Genomic DNA, 27416 nt, shown 5'->3' on the forward strand with positions numbered 1-27416 from the left:
TGACTAGGTGTGAAAGGTAGTAGATGTCTATACTACCGGAAGCACATGACTCGCACTTGGATCAGAGAAAGTCACAAAGTTCCCAAGACGCTAGTAATTGATTTCGTTTTGTTCACGTCTGTTGTTACCATCGTTTCGGTATGACTAAGACGATGACTATTATTCCGACCTTGGTGGTCATATCAAATTGAGACCGGCTAAGATGAGTATTGTATGTGGTTCAGAGAACCAAGTTCAATGTAGCATCCGACTTAAGTTGAAAGATTGAATTGAAAGATAATCATAGCGATCAATAGAAGTATCACAATCACCGTGAAAGTAAGAATCTTGTAGCTAGAAGTGTTACATGCTAGAATGTGATTATACCACATTAGAACATGAAGGAAGGTATCTTTCATTATGGAATCTGACTCAAAAAGACCCGAGTCTAAGCGTTCCATCATACGATGAGAGGTCATTAGAACATGACCCATCGATATGTTACAGTAATTGAAGTAAATAACTTATCTTAAGTTAAGTATGTTTAAGAAGGAGCGGGAGTCTCCAATAAGGATCAAGTTTGTCACTCAAAGGTTACCATCGAAATTCCAACATAATACGAAGAGCAGATGCAAGATTGAGCACCGTCAACAGTCAAGAAGTCCAAGAGTTAGATACTCATTTAAAAGGACATGAGAGTTACGATTATTACCTATGATGAAAAGATAACATATGGAGTCATTATACAAGCTATGTTTTGTTGATGATTCTGGGACGTAATCATCCTAAGAGGGGTATAATTGTAACGCCTGCAGATTCGGGCTAGTCAATTTAGAGATAATAAACATTAAAATGACTTTTTGATAGAAGATTATCTAGAATAAATATTCTTAACCAAAGTTATAGTATATGTCAAAAGGATTCTGTACATATAAAGAACACTGAAATCCAACTTATAACGAAGAAGTTATGACCCGTCGAAGTTTCACAATTAAACCGACATGACTCCGCGTATCGTAAAAAGTAAATTTTAAAAAAAAAAAAAATACTTTTTAGCCTTAGTGACCTAAACAAAACTCATAGTAGACGTTAAACCAAGAGCACGCATATAGAGAACATCCAAATCTGACTTCGTTAGAGGAAATTATGATTTTTCTAAGATTTAGCGTATCAGTACAAAGCCCGAAAATCGAATTTTAGATTGATCGATTATTAGCCGACACAATCTACACAAGAATTGAAGATATCGTCAATAGGAGCCTATCGATATAAAGATAGTCGAAAATGGACGTCGGATGACAAAGTTATGAATTTTTAACGGACTTTAACTATCTGAACCTGTTAAAATATAAATTTAAAAATAAATTCAATATTAGCCGATGGAGTCTAAACGAAAGTTGTAGATCCCGTCGTTACCTACGCGTGGATATAAAGAGCGTAAAAAACGGAGCTTGTATGCGAAAGTTACAGATTTTAGAAGATAATTAATTTTTGGGTTAACTAGCGAGTGACACATGGCGCGATCTGGGCCGCACCTTCCTCCCCATGGCTTGCCACCAGATGGTGACATGTGGCACATTATGCCCAATGTAATTTTGATTTCACCCAACGAAACCGTCAAAAAGCCATTACGCCCAGCGTAATTCTTGAGTACGCTCAGCATACTTGGGCGCTGGCAACTATAAATAGAGTTCATTTCTCACTCTTTGCTTCACACCTCTTCAACCAATTCTCTCCCAAACCTCCCAAGGTCTTAAGACCTTTTCTCTAGCCCTCCCTAGCAGTTAGTAGTGAGCCCCAGAGCGCCAAAAGGCCCCGAGAAGAAGAGCTTTTGGCTCAGAAGTTCTGCCCGCGCAGAGTCCGGTTTCTTGCTAAATCACCTGTAAGTTGAGTTATGCTTACCGTAATTTAAGTATAATTTGTGTTTAAATTCATTATCATTATTATGAACCTATAAACAAGATTTATCAGTGATTCCAAGTCGTTATATTGTTTGATCTACTTACGGGGATGATGTCTAGGTTGGATTTAGTGAGGTGTTTATAGTGGGATTTCCAAACAGTACGCTTCGTATACCAAACAGACCCTACCTCCGATATGATCCTACCTGGTTGTTTCTTACTTGATAGATCTTGAAGTAGACTTTGAGTTAATGATGAATCTACACTAATAATTAGTCGCAATAAATATTAGACTAAAACTTAGCGATAATAATACTAGGTTTTGTCAACAGAAAAGACAATTGTTAGAAGCGAGGCGCTGCCCGAAGTTTGAGTCATCACTTGTAACACCCGAAATCAGAAAGGTCAAGAAAGGAAAGGAAAAACCCTAAGTTAAAGAGGGTTGACTCGTCGAGTCTAGGGAGGAACTCGGCGAGTCGGAGCGGGATCCGGGTGTAAAGCAAGTGACCAACTCGGCGAGTCGGCAAGTGGACTCGGCGAGTCAGGTCTGGGTTGGGAACCCTAATTTCGGGACTTGGTACCCTATTTAAGCATCTTAATCTCTTCCCTAGGGCTCATTTGCGGCCCTATAGTCCAGAACCAGAAACCCTAAGCCTCCATTGTTGCTCAATCAAGCTTTCTTGCCAATTTGGGTGATTTGAAGGAAGAAGGAGGAAGGCACACATTGGGGATTCAAGAATTGGCAGTAGATCCAGAGTTTGTGAGGTCTTCCAGAGCTTTTGAAGGTAATGAGTCGCTACCTTCCCTCTTTTGCATATAGATCAACCTTTATCATGGGATTTGGGGCTTTTAGGACAAGTTTATGAACCATTTCGAGTTAGAAGCCTAGATCTGAAGTTACTACTTCAGATCTATGTGTATCTTGGCCTAGAGAATCATAAAGCATCAGTCTATGGGTTGATTGTTGAGCCCCTTTGTCTCAAACCCTAGTTTATAGTGATTTGAGCCTAGATCTCGTTAGCTACACGTAAAGTTTGCCACTTTACGTAAGGAATAGGCTTTAGAAGAGTGGATCTACAGTTTGGAGTCCATGCATGACTCAAAAGTCCTCTGCATGTATGTAGATCTGAATGGACTCGGCGAGTCCTTCGAGTGGACTCGGCGAGTAACATGAAGATGAGGAGGAACTCGACGAGTGGGATGAACAGCTCGTCGAGTCGGATGAAGTTAAGCATGAACTCGGCGAGTTGGAAGAACAACTCGACGAGTTGGTTGAAGATTGCCTTGGACTCGGCGAGTCAGGTCGCGAAACCCCAATCCCTTCGAGTTGAGATTCGAATCAGTGAGTCGGGTGGAGACTCAGCGAGTTGGCCAGGTCGGGACTCGGAAATAGTTGGACTCGGCGAGTCATGGACTGACTCGGCGAGTCGAGTCGCGAATAGAAAGACCCTGAGCATATGAACTCGGCGAGTCATTAGGTGGACTCGACGAGTAGGGTTGACCTGGAAGGTTGACTTTGACCAGGACTTTGACTTTGACCAGAGTTGACCTTGTTGACTTTTAGAGGACTGTTAGACTAAGTGTCATATTGATATTGGTAGCTCGGAGAGCTGGAGGAGCAGTGGCTCAGGGGATTGTCGATCCGCAGCCAGAGGATTATCGGCGGAGCTCAGCAGTTGAGGTGAGTTTCCTTTTAGTAGGAACGGGTCTAAGGCCATAATGCCGGCCCGTTTAGCTAGCAGTAGTTTCCAGATTTTAGTCCGATGCAGTAGTTAGTATGTTTGATGCCTTCGTGGCTTAGACAGGATTTATGTGTTATGTGTTCCGGGTTACGGCCCGATGCAGTATGCAGTATATGTGTGTTCATGCTAGTTGATATGTTTATGTTATGTTCTGTTAAGTTAGTTCCGGACTTCGGTCCGATGCAGGGGGCAAGGCCCCAGTTAGTCCGGACTTCGGTCCAATGCAGGGGACAAGGTCCCAGTCAGTTAGTCCGGACTTCGGTCCGATGCAGGGGGCAAGGCCCCAGTTAGTCCGTACTTTGGTCCGATGCAGGGGACAAGGTCCCAGTCAGTTTCCGGACTTCAGTCCGATGCAGGGGGCAAGGCCCTAGATAGTCCGGACCTCGGTCCGATGCAGTGGGCAAGGCCCAGTATGTGTTTTATATGTTATTGTTCGGTATGTGGTAGTTTGGGGGAGCTCACTAAGCTTCGTGCTTACGGTTTTCAGTTTTGGTTTCAGGTACTCAGTTTTCAAAAGAGGAGCTCGGAGAGATTGCAGTGCACACACCATAGTCAGTTAGCCTAATAAATGTTTTACTCTGATAATGAGATTATGTTTTGAATCTAATACTCGAAAGTTATGTTAAGACTTATGATACGTTTTTATAAATATGGTTTTAGTAATGTTTAAAAAGAAATTTTTAGTTATGATTTTGGGTCGTTACATCACTTTAACAGGTGAGTGCATAGTTATTTTCATCTTACATATGGATATGGTTTATCTGGATAATTACATGCTTATGTGCTTATTATCTATGCCGAGAATATTATGTGTTAGATAAGATATTATGAGATGATGTTTAACTGATTTAATCATATAAGTATTATATACTTATAAATATGTATTGGGTAGCAACGGGTGATGAGAGATATGTAATGATAGAAAGGTGATGATAACTATGTGATGATAAATAGATGATACGAGATGAGAGATGATTAGGAGATGCCATAACCTTGACGTGCAATGTTGCAATGTAGTCATCTACCACAGTATAGATGAGGACCACTGACTAATCTAAACAAGTCATGCGGAAACACCGGCAAACTCATAACCTGTAGGTGATGAATTATGAGTTTAGGCAATGTAGTAACTGTGATCCCCAAATTCACGGTCATTTAAAAATTTTATTTATGCTTATTCAAAAATCAGAGTATTCATTTTAAAGAATAATATTGCGGAATTTGTTTCCAAAAAACATGATAAATATATTATCAAAACATTTTTGAAGAAATGTATTTTTGTTTATATTAAAACTTTGGGATGTCATCGTTAATACAGAAACATAAGCATAAACAGACCTTACATTTGTTTACACGAATGATTTACATCTCCTTTAATCTCTCAGTGTAATGTGTCTTCGTATCGATACCTGTGAGACAAATAAATTGAGTGGGTCAGGTTGGGAAACTTGGTGATTACATAGGGTTTTCAACCCACAATAATAAAGTTATTATGTTTCATCAGCAAATAATTAACCCAATTACCCATCCCCTTTATCTTCTTTATTCTGAAGTATCTTCCCTAAGAATCATATATTCCTCAATATTTATTCCTAAGGATTGTCTTAAGGAATAGGCATGAAATTCATCGCTGCCAAGGTTTATATAACATGCACTAAGTCCATAGTTGCTGATGTTATTTGTTAGACACTAAGTCCATAGCTGTTAATGTTCATCTATAGGGCACCAAATCTATAGCTGCCAACGTTTATTTGTAAGACACTAAGTCCATAGCTGCCAACGTTCATTTGTAAGGCACTAAGTCCATAACTGCTAATGTTCATATATAGGGCACTAAATCCATAGCTGCCAACGTTTATTTGTAAGGCACTAAGTCCATAGCTGCCAACGTTCATTTGTAAGGCACTAAGTCCATAGCTGCCGGGGTTTTTTTAGAGTACATCTGGTGAACACATTGTTCACAACACCTACAGGTTGCGAGCCTTCTATCCTTCCACTGGGCTATATATAATAGTCTGTGGTTGTCATCTATACTCTGCTAGATGATTGGGACATCGCTTGGGTCAAGGCTTTTCATCATCTTTCACCTCTCATCATCTATATCATCTTTCTTTTCTCATCATTCATCTCATTTTTCATCTCTCATCTCATTTTTCATCTACCCATCTTTACCCATCATAATTATAGGTATAAAAATCCGTATATAGTTTAAATCGAATAAAACATGTATATTTTGTTCATCCAGCATAGATACCAACAGTAGTGACCAGCACTGTGAGTGGCTAGAGTGATGGACAAAAGGGTGTTAGTTTTCCCAGACAGAGAGTTGGAGGCAGTTCGCAGGACAGTTGGCCATAGCAAACTTTGAGGACGAAGTTTACTTTAAGTGGGGGAGAGTTGTAACACTCGAAATCAGAAAGGTCAAGAAAAGAAAGGAAAAACCCTAAGTTAAAGAGGGTTGACTCGTCGAGTCCAGGGAGGAACTCGGCGAGTCGGAGCGGGATCCAGGTGTAAAGCAAGTGACCGACTCGGCGAGTCAGGTCTGGGTTGGGAAACCCTAATTTCGGGACTTGGTACCCTATTTAAGCATCTTAATCTCTTCCCTAGGGCTCATTTGCGGCCCTATAGTCCAGAACCAGAAACCCTAAGCCTCTATTGTTGCTCAATCAAGCTTTCTTGCCAATTTGGGTGATTTGAAGGAAGAAGGAGGAAGGCACACATTGTGGATTCAAGAATTGGCAGTAGATCCAGAGTTTGTGAGGTCTTCCAGAGCTTTTGAAGGTAATGAGTCGCTACCTTCCCTCTTTTGCATATAGATCAACCTTTATCATGGGATTTGGGGCTTTTAGGACAAGTTTATGAACCATTTCGAGTTAGAAGCCCAGATCTGAAGTTGCTACTTCAGATCTATGTGTATCTTGGCCTAGAGAATCATAAAGCATCAGTCTATGGGTTGATTGTTGAGCCCCTTTGTCTCAAACCCTAGTTTATAGTGATTTGAGCCTAGATCTCGTTAGCTACACGTAAAGTTTGCCACTTTACGTAAGGAATAGGCTTTAGAAGAGTGGATCTACAGTTTGGAGTCCATGCATGACTCAAAAGTCCTCTGCATGTATGTAGATCTGAATGGACTCGGCGAGTCCTTCGAGTGGACTCGGCGAGTAACATGAAGATGAGGAGGAACTCGACGAGTGGGATGAACAGCTCGTCGAGTCGGATGAAGTTAAGCATGAACTCAACGAGTTGGAAGAACAACTCGACGAGTTGGTTGAAGATTGCCTTGGACTCGGCGAGTCTATTAGTGGACTCGGCGAGTCAGGTCGCGAAACCCCAATCCCTTCTAGTTGATATTCGAATCAGTGAGTCGGTGGAGACTCAGCGAGTTGGACAGGTAGGGACTCGGAAATAGTTGGACTCGGCGAGTCATGGACTGACTCGGCGAGTCGAGTCACGAATAGAAAGACCCTGAGCATATGAACTCGGCGAGTCATTAGGTGGACTCGACGAGTAGGGTTGACCTGGAAGGTTGACTTTGACCAGGACTTTGACTTTGACCAGAGTTGACCTTGTTGACTTTTAGAGGACTGTCAGACTAAGTGTCATATTGATATTGGTAGCTCGGAGAGCTGGAGGAGCAGCGGCTCAGGGGATTGTCGATCAGCAGCCAGAGGATTATCGGCGGAGCTCAGCAGTTCAGGTGAGTTTCCTTCCAGTAGGAATGGGTCTAATGCCATAATGCCGACCCGTTTAGCTAGCAGTAGTTTTCGGATTTTAGTCCGATGCAGTATTTGGTATGTTTGATGCCTTCGTGGCTTAGACAGGATTTATGTGTTATGTGTTCCAGGTTACGGCCCGATGCAGTATGCAGTATATGTGTGTTCATGCTAGTTGATATGTTTATGTTCTGTTCTGTTCAGTTAGTTCCGGACTTCGGTCCGATGCAGGGGGCAAGGCCCTAGTTAGTCTGGACTTCGGTCCGATGCAGGGGACAAGGTCCCAGTCAGTTAGTCCGGACTTCGGTCCGATGCAGGGGGCAAGGCCCCAGTTAGTCCGGACTTTGGTCCGATGCAGGGGACAAGGTCCCAGTCAGTTTTCGGACTTCAGTCCGATGCAGGGGGCAAGGCCCCAGATAGTCCGGACCTCGGTCCGATGCAGTGGGCAAGGCCCAGTATGTGTTTTATATGTTATTGTTCGATATGTGGTAGTTTGGGGGAGCTCACTAAGCTTCGTGCTTACGGTTTTCAGTTTTGGTTTTAGGTACTCAGTTTTCAAAAGAGGAGCTTGGAGAGATTGCAGTGCACACACCATAGTCAGTTAGCCTGATAAATGTTTTACTCTGATAATGAGATTATGTTTTGAATCTAATACTCGAAAGTTATGTTAAGGATTATGATACGTTTTTATAAATATGGTTTTAGTAATGTTTAAAAAGAAATTTTTAGTTATGATTTTGGGTCGTTACATCACTTTAACAGGTGAGTGCATAGTTATTTTCATCTTACATATGGATATGGTTTATCTGGATAATTACATGCTTATGTGCTTATTATCTATGCCGAGAATATTATGTGTTAGATAAGATATTATGAGATGATGTTTAACTGATTTAATCATATAAGTATTATATACTTATAAATATGTATTGGGTAGCAACGGGTGATGAGAGATATGTAATGATAGAAAGGTGATGATAACTATGTGATGATAAATAGATGATACGAGATGAGAGATGATTAGGAGATGCCATAACCTTGACGTGCAATGTTGCAATGTAGTCATCTACCACAGTATAGATGAGGACCACTGACTAATCTAAACAAGTCATGCGGAAACACCGGCAAACTCATAACCTGTAGGTGATGAATTATGAGTTTAGGCAATGTAGTAACTGTGATCCCCAAATTCACGGTCATTTAAAAATTTTATTTATGCTTATTCAAAAATCAGAGTATTCATTTTAAAGAATAATATTGCGGAATTTGTTTCCAAAAAACATGATAAATATATTATCAAAACATTTTTGAAGAAATGTATTTTTGTTTATATTAAAACTTTGGGATGTCATCGTTAATACAGAAACATAAGCATAAACAGACCTTACATTTGTTTACACGAATGATTTACATCTCCTTTAATCTCTCAGTGTAATGTGTCTTCGTATCGATACCTGTGAGACAAATAAATTGAGTGGGTCAGGTTGGGAAACTTGGTGATTACATAGGGTTTTCAACCCACAATAATAAAGTTATTATGTTTCATCAGCAAATAATTAACCCAATTACCCATCCCCTTTATCTTCTTTATTCTGAAGTATCTTCCCTAAGAATCATATATTCCTCAATATTTATTCCTAAGGATTGTCTTAAGGAATAGGCATGAAATTCATCGCTGCCAAGGTTTATATAACATGCACTAAGTCCATAGTTGCTGATGTTATTTGTTAGACACTAAGTCCATAGCTGTTAATGTTCATCTATAGGGCACCAAATCTATAGCTGCCAACGTTTATTTGTAAGACACTAAGTCCATAGCTGCCAACGTTCATTTGTAAGGCACTAAGTCCATAACTGCTAATGTTCATATATAGGGCACTAAATCCATAGCTGCCAACGTTTATTTGTAAGGCACTAAGTCCATAGCTGCCAACGTTCATTTGTAAGGCACTAAGTCCATAGCTGCCGGGGTTTTTTTAGAGTACATCTGGTGAACACATTGTTCACAACACCTACAGGTTGCGAGCCTTCTATCCTTCCACTGGGCTATATATAATAGTCTGTGGTTGTCATCTATACTCTGCTAGATGATTGGGACATCGCTTGGGTCAAGGCTTTTCATCATCTTTCACCTCTCATCATCTATATCATCTTTCTTTTCTCATCATTCATCTCATTTTTCATCTCTCATCTCATTTTTCATCTACCCATCTTTACCCATCATAATTATAGGTATAAAAATCCGTATATAGTTTAAATCGAATAAAACATGTATATTTTGTTCATCCAGCATAGATACCAACAGTAGTGACCAGCACTGTGAGTGGCTAGAGTGATGGACAAAAGGGTGTTAGTTTTCCCAGACAGAGAGTTGGAGGCAGTTCGCAGGACAGTTGGCCATAGCAAACTTTGAGGACGAAGTTTACTTTAAGTGGGGGAGAGTTGTAACACTCGAAATCAGAAAGGTCAAGAAAAGAAAGGAAAAACCCTAAGTTAAAGAGGGTTGACTCGTCGAGTCCAGGGAGGAACTCGGCGAGTCGGAGCGGGATCCAGGTGTAAAGCAAGTGACCGACTCGGCGAGTCAGGTCTGGGTTGGGAAACCCTAATTTCGGGACTTGGTACCCTATTTAAGCATCTTAATCTCTTCCCTAGGGCTCATTTGCGGCCCTATAGTCCAGAACCAGAAACCCTAAGCCTCTATTGTTGCTCAATCAAGCTTTCTTGCCAATTTGGGTGATTTGAAGGAAGAAGGAGGAAGGCACACATTGTGGATTCAAGAATTGGCAGTAGATCCAGAGTTTGTGAGGTCTTCCAGAGCTTTTGAAGGTAATGAGTCGCTACCTTCCCTCTTTTGCATATAGATCAACCTTTATCATGGGATTTGGGGCTTTTAGGACAAGTTTATGAACCATTTCGAGTTAGAAGCCCAGATCTGAAGTTGCTACTTCAGATCTATGTGTATCTTGGCCTAGAGAATCATAAAGCATCAGTCTATGGGTTGATTGTTGAGCCCCTTTGTCTCAAACCCTAGTTTATAGTGATTTGAGCCTAGATCTCGTTAGCTACACGTAAAGTTTGCCACTTTACGTAAGGAATAGGCTTTAGAAGAGTGGATCTACAGTTTGGAGTCCATGCATGACTCAAAAGTCCTCTGCATGTATGTAGATCTGAATGGACTCGGCGAGTCCTTCGAGTGGACTCGGCGAGTAACATGAAGATGAGGAGGAACTCGACGAGTGGGATGAACAGCTCGTCGAGTCGGATGAAGTTAAGCATGAACTCAACGAGTTGGAAGAACAACTCGACGAGTTGGTTGAAGATTGCCTTGGACTCGGCGAGTCTATTAGTGGACTCGGCGAGTCAGGTCGCGAAACCCCAATCCCTTCTAGTTGATATTCGAATCAGTGAGTCGGTGGAGACTCAGCGAGTTGGACAGGTAGGGACTCGGAAATAGTTGGACTCGGCGAGTCATGGACTGACTCGGCGAGTCGAGTCACGAATAGAAAGACCCTGAGCATATGAACTCGGCGAGTCATTAGGTGGACTCGACGAGTAGGGTTGACCTGGAAGGTTGACTTTGACCAGGACTTTGACTTTGACCAGAGTTGACCTTGTTGACTTTTAGAGGACTGTCAGACTAAGTGTCATATTGATATTGGTAGCTCGGAGAGCTGGAGGAGCAGCGGCTCAGGGGATTGTCGATCAGCAGCCAGAGGATTATCGGCGGAGCTCAGCAGTTCAGGTGAGTTTCCTTCCAGTAGGAATGGGTCTAATGCCATAATGCCGACCCGTTTAGCTAGCAGTAGTTTTCGGATTTTAGTCCGATGCAGTATTTGGTATGTTTGATGCCTTCGTGGCTTAGACAGGATTTATGTGTTATGTGTTCCAGGTTACGGCCCGATGCAGTATGCAGTATATGTGTGTTCATGCTAGTTGATATGTTTATGTTCTGTTCTGTTCAGTTAGTTCCGGACTTCGGTCCGATGCAGGGGGCAAGGCCCTAGTTAGTCTGGACTTCGGTCCGATGCAGGGGACAAGGTCCCAGTCAGTTAGTCCGGACTTCGGTCCGATGCAGGGGGCAAGGCCCCAGTTAGTCCGGACTTTGGTCCGATGCAGGGGACAAGGTCCCAGTCAGTTTTCGGACTTCAGTCCGATGCAGGGGGCAAGGCCCCAGATAGTCCGGACCTCGGTCCGATGCAGTGGGCAAGGCCCAGTATGTGTTTTATATGTTATTGTTCGATATGTGGTAGTTTGGGGGAGCTCACTAAGCTTCGTGCTTACGGTTTTCAGTTTTGGTTTTAGGTACTCAGTTTTCAAAAGAGGAGCTTGGAGAGATTGCAGTGCACACACCATAGTCAGTTAGCCTGATAAATGTTTTACTCTGATAATGAGATTATGTTTTGAATCTAATACTCGAAAGTTATGTTAAGGATTATGATACGTTTTTATAAATATGGTTTTAGTAATGTTTAAAAAGAAATTTTTAGTTATGATTTTGGTTCGTTACATCACTTTAACAGGTGAGTGCATAGTTATTTTCATCTTACATATGGATATGATTTATCTGGATAATTACATGCTTATGTGCTTATTATCTATGCCGAGAATATTATGTGTTAGATAAGATATTATTATATACTTATAAATATGTATTGGGTAGCAACGGGTGATGAGAGATATGTAATGATAGAAAGGTGATGATAACTATGTGATGATAAATAGATGATACGAGATGAGAGATGATTAGGAGATGCCATAACCTTGACGTGCAATGTTGCAATGTAATCATCTACCATAGTATAGATGAGGACCACTGACTAATCTAAACAAGTCTTGCGGAAACACCGACAAACTCATAACCTGTAGGTGATGAATTATGAGTTCAGGCAATGTAGTAATTGTGATCCCCAAATTCACGGTCATTTAAAAATTTTATTTATGCTTATTCAAAAATCAGAGTATTCATTTTAAAGAATAATATTGCAGAATTTGTTCCCAAAAAACATGATAAATATATTATCAAAACATTTCTGAAGAAATGTATTTTTGTTTATATCAAAACATTTCTGAAGAAATGTATTTTTGTTTATATATGAAGAAAAGAGTTTTAGAAAAAGCGAAAAGAATTTTGAAAAGAGAAAAGGGTGTGGTGCATGCAATCAGCCAAGCTCAAGTAAGTACTCCCAAATTACCCATACAAGTTTATGTTATTAGTTTCAGTTTCAGATCAGTTCAGTTTCAGTTTCAGTAGAACAGCATGCTAGAATAGGACTAAGGATCTAGGATGATGCCTTATGTGCCTGCTTTATGTGTTTCAGCTTGATACGAATTTCATGCTAGTATTGAGTAGACAGTAGTAGGATAGCCTGTGTAGGTTATTCCTGATAGTATGAGCTTAGCTTTGTATGCTAGTACAGTTTCTTGTTATGAGAATAGTTTTGCCTGAGTATGTTTCCTTTATCCGAATGCTGCTTGCTTTGTGCTTTGTGGGACTCTGAGTGATGGGAGTTAGCCATTAGGTGAATACGTCACATCACATGTGATCAGGGTTGAATAATCTCAGAGTGCTGGATTTGGCCCTATTGCGCAGCTCTTGTTTGAGTCCAACCGTTGTAGGGACGAGACTTTTACTCGAAGGATTGTCCGAGCCTCATTGCATGTGATGGTATTCAGGTGGTGGCTAATTGGCATTACGAGGAGGCCTTCAGCAGCTGAGGACTGTTTGGGTAGAGTCAGAGGTTCCCTAGGGCAAGCCTAGGATGAGAGTAGCAGAGATCAGTAGTAGAGAAAAGGGGACTTGGTGGAGTTGAGGTAACTCTTGAGGAAAGTACAGATAGATGTGGAAGGTAGTATGGGCCCGTACTACTGAAAGCAGAGGATCCGTACTCGATTCAAGAGGGGCCAAGGCAAAACCAGGGAACTAGTAGAGTGTGTGAGAGATCCCTCAGCAGTAGTGTGTAAATTGATCAGGAATTGTTATATTTTTAGCATGGTGACGTTGCGCGAGATATCAGTTGGCAGTTCAGGTGCCAGGGAGGGATCTGGTTCAGGCTCTAGAGCCGGGCAGCTTGAGGACCAGATGAGAGATTTCATTTCCGCAAAGATCATGTGCAACATCATTAATCAGACTCCAGTGATTTTCGGTTCAGTTAGAGAGGCCATTGTGGAGCTCATGGACAGTCATCTTGAGGCCTTTAAGGCCGGGATAGTTTCAGGACAGATTGGGGCTCGTCTAGACCCCGATTCTTATGGAGTTCAGGGGACAGGAGTGAGTGGGGCACCCTGTCTCCAAGAGAGACCCTTGCATGATTGGATAGTTGAAGAGGTTACGCGAGCCATTCGCGAGGATCTGCCCGACATGGTTGCGAGGATCACTGATAGGTTGATTGCGAAGCTCCAGGATCAGACAGCTGTTGTTCAGTCGACGGGCGGTGTCGACAAGGGAACGCAGGAACGAGAGACGGGCAGGGAATCGGAAAGGAAGAGGAAAACGGATGAGACTCAGGAAGCCGCAGGTTCGGGCAAGAGGCCCAAGGGGTCGGATTTGAGGACGAGGAACTATCAGAGCCGCAGTCGATGCGGGAAGTGTGGTAGGACGCACATAGGTACATGCAGGCGTAGAAGTGGTGGTGATGCTGGATGTTTCAAGTGCGGCCAGATTGGCCATTTTAGCAGAGATTGTACTGTTACCATCGCCCATGGACTTGATCCGATATGTTTCCATTGCAGTCAGAGGGGCCACAAGAAGGCCCACTGTCCGAGTTTGTATACAGCAGGGCAGATGCCAGCTCCTGCCCTTGGGACTTCAAGTACCGCCAGTGGTTGCCGAGGCCGGGCAAGTGCGCCCACGGCTCGGAGCCGAGTTTTCCGGTTGATTTCAGCAAGGATTCGAGCAGCGCTGAGTGATGGAGGTATGTATCTCTTGTTGGATAAGGTGTCTAAGTCCATAACTATTTCGGGCTTGTACTTGACCCGACCCGGCATGGTCCATTTGGGTTGCATGGCACCATGCAATTGGATAGACTAAATGAGAGAAATAACACTTGGAGATTATTAATATATTATAAGTTCTAATATATTAATAATATTATTTAATTAGTTTGATCAAGAATTAATTTGGAATTAATTAAGTGATCAAAGGATAACTAATTAAATATATGGGTTGATCATGTAAATCATCCATATCTTGTATAGTGGGCTAAAAGGCTCCATGGATTATCAAGTTGGGTTCTACCCATAGGATGCTCCATGGATGCTCCATGGGAGTTACAAACCCATGGGTCATGGAAATGAAGAGTCATGACACATTAGGGTTTACATGGTGTAACCCTAGATGTGTCAACACTATATAAGAATCATATTCTCCACCAAAATTGGCTACACATAGAGACATAAGAAACTAGAGGGCTTGGCCAATTTTGAGAAGTGTGTGTTATCTCAAGAGTCTTTCCAAGAGCATTTGGTGTTGTGTGAAGCATTTGAGGCATCACACTTGGGGTGCTAGGCTCACAAGGTTTCAAGGAACACAAGCAACAACAAGGTAAGTTATTCTATCTATGATTCAAGTTAAAATTGTTCCCCATGTATGCTAGATAGGAATATAACCTTGGAATTCAACTTTGCATGATAATTAGACAAACATAGATCCAAGGTTATTAGGGTTGCATGTACACTTAGGAAGTGTTAGAATGCTCAAAACCCATCAGTGGTATCAGAGCCTAGGCTTGTTTGTTTGTTATTTGTGCTTAAAAGTTGAAGAAAGTCGAAAATCTTGCTGTCTGACTGATGGACTCGGCGAGTCCATGGGGAGGACTCGTCGAGTTCATGTGTATCTTCAACCTACTCGGCGAGTAGGTTTATGCACTCGGCGAGTAGGGTCGACAGAGTGCAGAATTTCGACTTGAGTTGCTGGGAATGGATTAGAATCATTACCCTAAAATGTTTTGGTACTTGAAAACTTATTTTAGAAGGTGTAATGTCTTTTCTAACTCATTTACAACAACTAGTTATCAAAATTACAAAGATTAAATGTGATTTTGATTCTTGAAAGTGTTCATATTCATATTCTTGTTCTTATGATGTTTAGATGATCATAGGAATTATTTGTAACCTATGTGGTAGATTAATTCATGATCATAATGTGTTTTAATGGAGTCCATAACTTGTCCTCAAGTTATGGAAACCAAAAGTCTCTTGGATTAAAAACCATTAAAAGAACACAAGAGTTAGGAAAAATGAAAAGTCCTCATTTTATTACTCTATTAAACTCATAAGTTACAAGAAATGAAAAGTTTTGAAAGTTTACAAAACTTGCCCTCAAGTTTTGGAACAAGTAAAGTTAAGTTAAAACTTTAGTTCCAACCCCTAGAATTTTAAAAGTTAAAATTCAACCCTTATACTTATATTATTATGATTTAATAATTATATATATATGTATAAGAACAAAGTCGTCTTACCGCTAGTACGCCTCATTCACGAAGCCGGTCTATAAGGTGGGTATAAGGTTGTTGCCTATAAAATGGTGACTTAATGGGTGTCCATTCTCACCCACCGCTTGCTTGATCGGTGGAGGGTCGTTAGCCGAACGGGTAAGACAAGGACTTATTAATTCTCATTCAAAGTATGATGAATATTATAAAGTAACTAAATGTTTTATTAAATTCCCAATCTTAGTTACTTTAGGAAAATGTGAATAAGGTGCTATTCCATGAAATTACACTTTACACTTTGATTAAGTCGTTGGTGGAGCGTGTGTGGTTAACCGGCACACTAACTTGGACTTAACAAGGTAGGTAAAGGGTGACTTAGGGTTTATTATAGTATCGATGGAGCGTGTGTGGTTAACCGGCACATCGATTGAGTGATAAACTTTAAGGGTACCAAGTGATTTGCATGGTTACTTCACACCTCGTTTTGTGATCCTCGGTATCCCAGTCACAAAACTTGGAGGGCACACTCGAGATTGAAACATGCCTTTGAAAAGTTCATTGAATCTCAAAGAATCTAGGAATTTCTAAGAACCATTCAAAAACCTAATACTAAAATATTGCGGTTTTCGTGGTGGAAATTGGTGAATCGTCATTCACCTACCTTTCAAATATGATATAGCTTAGATTACGGCATACCTCTTCTAAGTTATATTATATTGTGATTGGATCCTAGTCTTAATACTACATTTGGGTGTTTTATTAAGGACTCTCTTTTATCTAAACTAATCTTGTCCTCTTCCTTCAGATGTCTTTCAACAATGCTTCTGGCTCTAATCCTAATGGCTCCTTTACCCTTATGAACTTGTGTGGGAAAGTCACCTTTGATGGATCCAACTTCAATGAGTGGATCAGAAACATCAGGATGATTACCCGCTACGAGGACAAAGAATATGTCCTTGACAAGGAGCTTAAGGAGATTGATGAGTCCACTGCAACTCCTCAGGAGATCGCTGAATTTCGGGCACATGAAAGGGATGCTACGAAAGTGGCTTGCATCATGACGGCCACGATGACAGCAGAACTCCAAAAGTCTTATGAGGATTTCTACCCTTATGACATGCAACAAGATTTGATGGAAAGATACCATCAAAGTGCAAGACAAGAGAGGTATGAAATCATCTGCTCCATGATAACAACCATGATGAAGGACGGGGAATCCGTCATGAGCCACATGCAGAAAATGCAAAGGTATGTGGATCGTTTGCTGAAGCTTAATGTGAACTTCCCGGAGGATCTTGCAATAGATATTATTTTGCATTCCTTACCATCGTGGTATGATCAATTCCGCATGACATATCACATGAACAAGGAAGAAGTTACCCTCAACAAACTTCAGGGACTTCTCAAGACCGCAGAATCAGGTCTTAAGGGGAAGTCGGTTGCTATCACTCCTACTCAAAACTCTACTCCGGTTTTGGCAATTGGGAAGAATCGATGGAGGAAGAGAAAGAGATCTTCGAAGGGTACCAAGGCTCGGACCCTTGATGGCTCTTCTTCAAGTGGAACCAAGAAAGGTTTCATTACTCCTTCTTCTGACCCAAAAGAGGCTGAATGCTTCTATTGCCATGAAAAAGCTCATTGGAAGCGGAACTGCCCAAAATACCAGCAAGATGTGAAGGATGGGAAAGTTAAACCCAACCATGCAGGTATTTACACTATCATTTCTAATAACTCACCCCATTCTAATTCTTGGGTCCTTGATACCGGGTGTGGTATTCACATTTGTTGTGACTTGCAGGGACTAAGAAGAAGTGAGGATGTGGAGCAAGGAAGGATAAACTTGATCATGGGGAATAGGAAAGCTATACCTGTTACCAAGATTGGAGTTTATACTTTATCGCTAAGTAGTGGGTTTAGTTTAGATTTGAATAAGTGTTGTTATTCGCCAGGAATGGCATGAAATATTATTTCCTTCCATGCTTTGTACAAACAAGGGTTTACCTTTTCATTTAATAATGAAGTTGGTTCTATTGATGCTTTCTTTAATAATGTTCTTTATTTTAAAGCGTTACCTTGTGATGGTGTGTATGAAGCTGTATCTGTTGTTGATAACTTAGGAAATAATGTTTTGTGTATTGATTCTACTAATAATAACTTGGATAAAGCGTCATTATGGCATTGTCGTCTTGGACATATAAGCAAGAAGCGCATAGGCCAACTCCAAAAGGATGGAGTCTTGGAGTCGTTTGACCTAAAGTCAGATGATAGTTGCGAATCATGCTTACTTGGAAAAATGACAAAGTCACCCTTCACAGGTTCGTGTGAGAGGGGTGAAGGTTTGTTGGACCTTATACACACGGATGTGTGTGGACCATTCAAACATGCCACAAGGGATGCTAATCGTTATTATTTGACTTTTACTGATGATTATAGTAGATATGGATATGTCTACTTGATCAAGCATAAGTCAGAGACTTTCGAGAGGTTTAAGGAATTTAAACAGGAAGTCGAGAATCAATTGGGCAGGAACATTAAGATGCTTCGATCCGATCGTGGTGGTGAGTATCTTAGTTCAGAGTTCCTCGACTATCTAAGGGAATGTGGGATAGTCTCACAATTGACACCTCCCAGGACACCACAGTTGAATGGTGTGGCTGAGAGGCGTAATCGAACCTTGCTAGATATGGTTCGTTCCATGATGAGTCGAGCTACGCTACCAATCTCATTCTGGGGGTATGCCTTGGAGACTGCCGCCCATATTCTTAATCTAGTCCCTACAAAGAAAGTTGCCAAAACTCCTCACGAGATGTGGACTGGTAAAGTACCTAAACTAGACCACATCAAGATTTGGGGTTGCGAGGCTTTCGTGAGACGCGAGACTCATGATAAGCTCGAACCTCGAAGCGAGAGGTGTATTTTCATCGGTTACCCACAGCGATCCTTTGGTTACCTCTTCTACAGACCTAGTGACAATGTGGTCTTTGTAGCAAGAAGAGGAGTCTTTCGAGAGAGAGAATTTATAAGCCAAGGAGACAGTGGGAGGCAAATTGATCTTGAAGAAATTCAAGAATCAAGCGGTGAAGGAACTTCAAACTCTAGCCCTCAACTTGAGGAGGAAACTCCTGTTGAGCCAATTGACAAATCTGTACCTCTGAGACGTTCCACGAGAGTTAGGAGTGCACCTGAGCATTACTATGGATTCCATATTACTGCAGAAGGTGAGACACTTATTAGTGATGGGACACTAATAAGTCAAGATGACCCTAACAACTACGAGGAAGCCATGGCAGGCCCCGAGTCTGCTAAATGGAAAGAGGCTATGGATAGCGAGATACAATCCATGTATGACAATCAAGTTTGGAACTTGGTTGAAAATGTACCAGGTCGTAAGACAGTAGGGTGCAAATGGGTCTTCAAGAAGAAGACCGACATGGATGGTAAAGTACACACTTATAAGGCTAGACTGGTTGCAAAGGGCTTCTCTCAAATTCCTGGAGTGGATTATGATGAGACCTTTTCTCCGGTAGCCAAGATTAAGTCTATTCGGGTTCTGTTAGCCATAGCTGCATTTCATGACTATGAAATATGGCAGATGGATGTCAAAACCGCTTTCCTTAATGGAAAGTTGGCTGAAGATGTTTACATGAGTCAGCCAGAGGGTTTTGTCAGCAACGAGTACCCTAATAGAGTGTGTAAGCTTGAGAAATCCATTTATGGATTGAAGCAAGCACCTCGCAGATGGAATCTTTGCTTTGATGAAAAGGTCAAGGAATTTGGCTTTTCTAGGAGTGAAGATGAATCTTGTGTGTATGTCAAGGCTAGTGGGAGTATAGTTAGCTTTTTGGTATTGTATGTGGATGACATACTACTCATAGGAAACGACATTCCAACCCTGCAGGAAGTAAAGTCCTGGCTTGGGAAGTGTTTCGCTATGAAGGACCTTGGTGAAGCTGCCTATATTCTAGGGATAAGAATCTTGAGAGATCGGAGTAAAAGACTAATTGGACTTAGTTAGAGTACCTACTTGGATAAGGTGCTGAAGAGATTCAGCATGCAGGATTCCAAGAAAGGAGAGTTACCCATCCAGAGTAACACTAGATTGAGTAAGACACAAAGCCCTAGCACTGAGGCTGAGATAGCAGAAATGAGTCGAACACCTTACGCTTCGGCTGTAGGATCGATCATGTATGCTATGACGTGTACTCGACCCGATGTAGCTTTTGCCTTGAGCATGGTTAGCAGGTATCAGGCGAACCCTGGCAAGGCACACTGGACTGCGGTAAAGAATATCCTCAAGTACCTACGAAGGACTAAGGACTGGGTCCTTACCCTCGGTGGGAGTGATGACTTGAGAGTTGTTGGGTATAGTGATGCTAGCTTCCAGACTGATAGGGATAATTTCCGCTCTCAGTCGGGCTGGGTCTTTACCCTAAACGGAGGAGCAATTTCTTGGAAGAGTTCCAAGCAAGAGACAGTGGAAGATTCTACTTGTGAATCAGAGTATATTGCAGCTAGTGAAGCAGCAAAGGAGGCGATATGGCTGAAAAACTTCATTGGAGACCTTGGAGTTGTACCAGCTATTAAAGAGCCAATGGAAATTTTCTGTGATAGTGAAAGTGCTATTGCCTTAGCCAAGGAACCAAGGGATCACGGGAGATCCAGACACATCGACAGAAAATACCATTTCATCAGACATCGGATCGAAGAATGACTCCTCGTGGCAAAGAGGGTATCATCGGATGAGAACCCAGCAGATCCCCTCACGAAGGGACTGAGTAGGGTTAAGCATCTTCAGCATGCTCGGAGCATAGGGCTGAAGGATGATATAAGTTTTAGTAGTTAGATAACCCGGAAATTTGTAAAGTGTAATTGACATTTGATGATGAATAAAAGGTGTTTTATTTATGAGTAAAGTGTTGCTATCTCTTGTCAATCGTTTACTATATTTCTTTTGCATGTTTTGACTTCCAGAATAATTTTGTTTGGTATAACATATTATTCAAACCTCCACAGTCGGTCATATGTTGGAAGTAGATATGAATCAAGACTGTCATGTTTGGTTGTAGAGGTCTTGGACAAGGCTACAACAATCATGAGTGCTCATAAGTTCTGAGCATTGGACACAACCCACGCTCACTGGAATCACTTCATGGAATTTTATCTCGAGTGATCGTGAGACGGTAATATCATATAAGTCTTCAAACCTAGAGATATGATTTGTTACTTACAAGTTGGTTATGCATTGACTGTACGAAACCGCATTGGTAACTCGATGTTATAAAACGTACTTTTGTGTGTAATTCAATAAGTGGTAGAACAAACATATGAGTCGAAGTTTATCTGTTCCTTCTTGGATTAGAAGCTGGTATCTGGGCCCCTCGATGATTTTGTTTTGACCCATGTACCGGGCCCGGTCAGAACTAAATTGATGTGTTCAATTAAGTTCTATGTCAAACAAATCGGAAATCGGGAAACAAATGCTGGACAATAAGCAAGACATGTTCCATGTATTTGTCTGGCTGATATCTAGAACAGAGGATTATATGATCACTTATCTTAAATGGCGTATCATCATCTTCTCAGTTCCGAGAGACCTTGAAAGAGCTACGATTGCCGGTTGGTTCCTGAAGTACTAGAGATATAGTTATTAGACTTATCCAAGTGGGAGACTGTTGGATAAGGTGTCTAAGTCCATAACTATTTCGGGCTTGTACTTGACCCGACCCGGCATGGTCCATTTGGGTTGCATGGCACCATGCAATTGGATAGACTAAATGAGAGAAATAACACTTGGAGATTATTAATATATTATAAGTTCTAATATATTAATAATATTATTTAATTAGTTTGATCAAGAATTAATTTGGAATTAATTAAGTGATCAAAGGATAACTAATTAAATATATGGGTTGATCATGTAAATCATCCATATCTTGTATAGTGGGCTAAAAGGCTCCATGGATTATCAAGTTGGGTTCTACCCATAGGATGCTCCATGGATGCTCCATGGGAGTTACAAACCCATGGGTCATGGAAATGAAGAGTCATGACACATTAGGGTTTACATGGTGTAACCCTAGATGTGTCAACACTATATAAGAATCATATTCTCCACCAAAATTGGATACACATAGAGACATAAGAAACTAGAGGGCTTGGCCGATTTTGAGAAGTGTGTGTTATCTCAAGAGTCTTTCCAAGAGCATTTGGTGTTGTGTGAAGCATTTGAGGCATCACACTTGGGGTGCTAGGCTCACAAGGTTTCAAGGAACACAAGCAACAACAAGGTAAGTTATTCTATCTATGATTCAAGTTAAAATTGTTCCCCATGTATGCTAGATAGGAATATAACCTTGGAATTCAACTTTGCATGATAATTAGACAAACATAGATCCAAGGTTATTAGGGTTGCATGTACACTTAGGAAGTGTTAGAATGCTCAAAACCCATCATCTCTTACCTCCCTGTCAATTATTATTCATGTTATTATTTGTTATGTTGTTGCATTGATATCAATAAGTATATGTGTTGGGGGTATTATATTACCTACTTGTGACGAAGTGTTATGCCATCTGCATACCATGGGATTAGAATGGTGAATTGGAGGCCGTTCCCTCTAGATCAGGTTACTTCAGATGCGGTGACTGTAACATGTATGTGTAAGATTCAGTAGTGCCTTACTACTTGCGGAAGGCGTTAGTCGGGTAATGATCAGTTATATTCTCAGTAGTGATAATCCAGAGTTTTTAGTGAAGTAGCTAGCGGTCAGTACGGAAGTGGGTTGGGGATGTACACCCCAAACGCAGGTTCTCGGGATGTAGTCCCTAAAGCAAATACAGTTAAGGATCGAAGGGTGCTCAGTCAGAAAGCAAGAAGGGTGCGGATCTGATAAGAGTTAGTTGGAGCGCTGGCAAGGGTAAACGTTGGCGGACAGCATATCGCCCTTTTAATGGAAGGAAGGTTGGGAATCCTTTCAACCACTGAGCAGTAAGGAATTAGCCGAATCCAAGTGGGGGAGAACCCTCCGGGTATACAAGGATAAGAGCCACGTAGACCCAGAATGAGTGCGCGGCCCCTGAGAAGAAAAGATAGTTGCATAGTGATTGATGGATTGAGAAGTTCAGAATTGGGAGTTCGAGGACCTTCCCAGCAGTTAGTTCACGTAATCGAGATGGTTAGAAGCTGGTTGGGAATCCAGGAGTGGAGGACCACCTGTAGGGCTCAAGTGAGTCGGAATGAGGATCCTGAGAACGGTTAGCAAGAGATGCTTTCGTATTAGTAGCCAGTGACAGATTCAGCATGCAGAATTGTGTAGATTCAGGAGTTGGGAGTTTGGAAACTTCCTAACAATAGCTTCTTGTATCCGGATTAGTAGACGGTTGGTTTGGGAACCAAGCCGAAGAATTCCTCGATGAAGCGCTAAGTATATCAAGGATATAAGATGTCGAGGTTGATGCAATATTCAAAGACTGAGGGCTGGTTTTGAGAAATCAGGATGAGAAATCACTAGCAGGACTAGGGATAGTCAGGATGTCCCCAGATAGTAGTAGAGTGTTGTAAGTTTGCGGGGGTAGCCGTAGCATTCACTAGCAGTCAGATAGTAGTAGTAGTGTTGTAAGTCTGCGGGGGTAGCCGTAGCATTCACTAGCAGTCAGATAGTAGTAGTAGTGTTGTAAGTCTGCGGGGGTAGCCGTAGCATTCACTAGCAGTCAGATAGTAGTAGTAGTGTTGTAAGTCTGCGGGGGTAGCCGTAGCATTCACTAGCAGTCAGATAGTAGTAGTGGTGTTGTAAGTCTACGGGGGTAGCCGTAGCATTCACTAGCAGTCAGATAGTAGTGGAGTGTTGTAAGTCTACGGGGGTAGACGTAGCATTCACTAGCAGTCAGATAGTAGTGGAGTGTTGTAAGTCTACGGGGGTAGCCGTAGCATTCATTAGCAGCCAGATAGTATTAGAGAGTTGTAAGTCCGCGGGTGTAGCCGTGGCCTTTATCAGATTGGTAGGCAGCATGAGCGCGTTGTTGGACGCGGGAAAGTAGTAGTTCCCACCCGTTCGGGTGCAGCAGTGAGGATATGGGAATCCACAGGTTAGATTTTGGATTTCCCAAATGGTTCAGTTATGGCTAAGTCAGCAATTTGGCGATAGATCGTCACATCAGTTACGAGATCAGAGTAGCAGTGGACCGTTGGGGTTCGGGTATGTTAAGGGCTACCGTTAGTCTGGGAGCCATCATGTTGTTAGTCGTGGAATTGATGATATCAAGATGTGACGTATGGACCCGATCGGTTGGATCGGAAGGTTGTTAGAGCCACAGTGACATGATAACTAGTGGAAACTAGTTCCAGAGAAAGATTTCGTTCAGAAGTCGTTGGAGCGACTAAGTGAGGAGTCCTTTGACTCCACAGTTGAGATGGAACTCAGTGTTGCAAATAACCGACGAATGATTGGTAACCAGGAAGGTCTTGAGATAATTGGGAAGCAGTGTTTCAGGCGTATTTAGAGTTTCAGGCATGTTCAGTGTTTCATGCAGTTCAGTGTTTCGGGCAGCTCAGTGTTTCAGGCGTATTCAGAGTTTCAGGCATGTTCAGTGTTTCATGCAGTTCAGAGTTTCAGGCATGTTCAGTATTGCAGGCAGTTCAGTGTTTGGATAGTTTCAGAGTTTTGGACAGTATTAGTATTTGTGTTGGAATGCAAGTGTTGACGGTATAGTTGGTTGATTTGGAAATGGCAAGTCCCTCTTAGCAGGATCAGTTGAGCCTTCTGCTAAGTATAAGTGATCTGTAAGGACAGCTAGGCAGGTAGATTTTCTTTCAGGATGGAAGGCTCGAGTTAGTAGGAATTGAGTAGTCAAATGAGAGATAAGTAGGCTGGTTCCAGCAGCATCGATTCAGTATGGATGGCAGAATGGATAAAACAGTTATAGATAGTCGAAGTATCTTCAGGAGTCGCTGGGAGCGACTAGGAGATTGCGATGGAGTGTAGTGACCGGTGGGAGTCCGGTAACTCAGATATCGGCAAATTAGTTAGACATGGGTAGTCTCAGTGCATCTGGTAGGCGGATGAGGGGCAACATGATTTTCAGTCGGAGGAAGTAACGTTGAGGAAATTATGGAAAAGAGAAGGATTCAGTATGTACCAACAGTAGTGACCAGCACTGTGAGTGGCTAGAGTGATGGACAAAAGGGTGTTAGTTTTCCCAGACAGAGAGTTGGAGGCAGTTCGCAGGACAGTTGGCCATAGCAAACTTCGAGGACGAAGTTTACTTTAAGTGGGGGAGAGTTGTAACACTCGAAATCAGAAAGGTCAAGAAAGGAAAGGAAAAACCCTAAGTTAAAGAGGGTTGACTCGTCGAGTCCAGGGAGGAACTCGGCGAGTCGGAGCGGGATCCAGGTGTAAAGCAAGTGACCGACTCGGCGAGTCAAGTCTGGGTTGGGAAACCCTAATTTCGGGACTTGGTACCCTATTTAAGCATCTTAATCTCTTCCCTAGGGCTCATTTGCGGCCCTATAGTCCAGAACCAGAAACCCTAAGCCTCCATTGTTGCTCAATCAAGCTTTCTTGCCAATTTGGGTGATTTGAAGGAAGAAGGAGGAAGGCACACATTGGGGATTCAAGAATTGGCAGTAGATCCAGAGTTTGTGAGGTCTTCCAGAGCTTTTGAAGGTAATGAGTCGCTACCTTCCCTCTTTTGCATATAGATCAACCTTTATCATGGGATTTGGGGCTTTTAGGACAAGTTTATGAACCATTTCGAGTTAGAAGCCTAGATCTGAAGTTACTACTTCAGATCTATGTGTATCTTGGCCTAGAGAATCATAAAGCATCAGTCTATGGGTTGATTGTTGAGCCCCTTTGTCTCAAACCCTAGTTTATAGTGATTTGAGCCTAGATCTCGTTAGCTACACGTAAAGTTTGCCACTTTACGTAATGAATAGGCTTTAGAAGAGTGGATCTACAGTTTGGAGTCCATGCATGACTCAAAAGTCCTCTGCATGTATGTAGATCTGAATGGACTCGGCGAGTCCTTCGAGTGGACTCGGCGAGTAACATGAAGATGAGGAGGAACTCGACGAGTGGGATGAACAGCTCGTCGAGTCGGATGAAGTTAAGCATGAACTCGGCGAGTTGGAAGAACAACTCGACGAGTTGGTTGAAGATTGCCTTGGACTCGGCGAGTCAGGTCGCGAAACCCCAATCCCTTCGAGTTGAGATTCGAATCAGTGAGTCGGGTGGAGACTCAGCGAGTTGGACAGGTCGGGACTCGGAAATAGTTGGACTCGGCGAGTCATGGACTGACTCGGCGAGTCGAGTCGTGAATAGAAAGACCCTGAGCATATGAACTCGGCGAGTCATTAGGTGGACTCGACGAGTAGGGTTGACCTGGAAGGTTGACTTTGACCAGGACTTTGACTTTGACCAGAGTTGACCTTGTTGACTTTTAGAGGACTGTTAGACTAAGTGTCATATTGATATTGGTAGCTCGGAGAGCTGGAGGAGCAGTGGCTCAGGGGATTGTCGATCCGCAGCCAGAGGATTATCGGCGGAGCTCAGCAGTTGAGGTGAGTTTCCTTTTAGTAGGAACGGGTCTAAGGCCATAATGCCGGCCCGTTTAGCTAGCAGTAGTTTCCAGATTTTAGTCCGATGCAGTAGTTAGTATGTTTGATGCCTTCGTGGCTTAGACAGGATTTATGTGTTATGTGTTCCGGGTTACGGCCCGATGCAGTATGCAGTATATGTGTGTTCATGCTAGTTGATATGTTTATGTTATGTTCTGTTCAGTTAGTTCCGGACTTCGGTCCGATGCAGGGGGCAAGGCCCCAGTTAGTCCGGACTTCGGTCCGATGCAGGGGACAAGGTCCCAGTCAGTTAGTCCGGACTTCGGTCCGATGCAGGGGGCAAGGCCCCAGTTAGTCCGTACTTTGGTCCGATGCAGGAGACAAGGTCCCAGTCAGTTTCCGGACTTCAGTCCGATGCAGGGGGCAAGGCCCCAGATAGTCCGGACCTCGGTCCGATGCAGTGGGCAAGGCCCAGTATGTGTTTTATATGTTATTGTTCGGTATGTGGTAGTTTGGGGGAGCTCACTAAGCTTCGTGCTTACGGTTTTCAGTTTTGGTTTCAGGTACTCAGTTTTCAAAAGAGGAGCTCGGAGAGATTGCAGTGCACACACCATAGTCAGTTAGCCTAATAAATGTTTTACTCTGATAATGAGATTATGTTTTGAATCTAATACTCGAAAGTTATGTTAAGACTTATGATACGTTTTTATAAATATGGTTTTAGTAATGTTTAAAAAGAAATTTTTAGTTATGATTTTGGGTCGTTACATCACTTTAACATGTGAGTGCATAGTTATTTTCATCTTACATATGGATATGATTTATCTGGATAATTACATGCTTATGTGCTTATTATCTATGCCGAGAATATTATGTGTTAGATAAGATATTATGAGATGATGTTTAACTGATTCAATCATATAAGTATTATATACTTATAAATATGTATTGGGTAGCAACGGGTGATGAGAGATATGTAATGATAGAAAGGTGATGATAACTATGTGATGATAAATAGATGATACGAGATGAGAGATGATTAGGAGATGCCATAACCTTGACGTGCAATGTTGCAATGTAGTCATCTACCACAGTATA

This window comes from Lactuca serriola, chromosome 5 (assembly GCF_051521515.1).
Source record: "Lactuca serriola cultivar US96UC23 chromosome 5, Lser_US96UC23_V15, whole genome shotgun sequence".
Lineage (NCBI taxonomy): Eukaryota > Viridiplantae > Streptophyta > Magnoliopsida > Asterales > Asteraceae > Lactuca > Lactuca serriola.